Below are 304 nucleotides of genomic sequence, written 5' to 3'. Positions count from 1 at the left end.
CTCTTTCCACACTGACGAAAGCGAATTGTTGACTGTTGTATACTAATGCGACAATGCCGAAGGAAACTATTACGTAACAATTAGTAAAGGAATGAGTGCAATACGGTTTATTCAGTCTATTATACTGCATGCATAAGAAATGAGCCTTGCTGCATGCTCAGTTGCAGGTGTGGTTTAATAATAATAATAATCCGTGGCGTAAGAGCCCTCTGAGAGCCAAAGCCGACTAGCTGGCTGCTGGCCTCACGTTCACGTGCCTAAGCAGAGGTGGACGATCATCCAACCAGATATAGATATTATCGTT

This window comes from Zootermopsis nevadensis, unplaced genomic scaffold, assembly GCF_977971745.1.
Source record: "Zootermopsis nevadensis isolate Lab colony 2312 unplaced genomic scaffold, Znev_1.0 Znev_ptg000013l, whole genome shotgun sequence".
Taxonomy (NCBI): domain Eukaryota; kingdom Metazoa; phylum Arthropoda; class Insecta; order Blattodea; family Termopsidae; genus Zootermopsis; species Zootermopsis nevadensis.
This window is presented reverse-complemented; position numbering follows the sequence as displayed.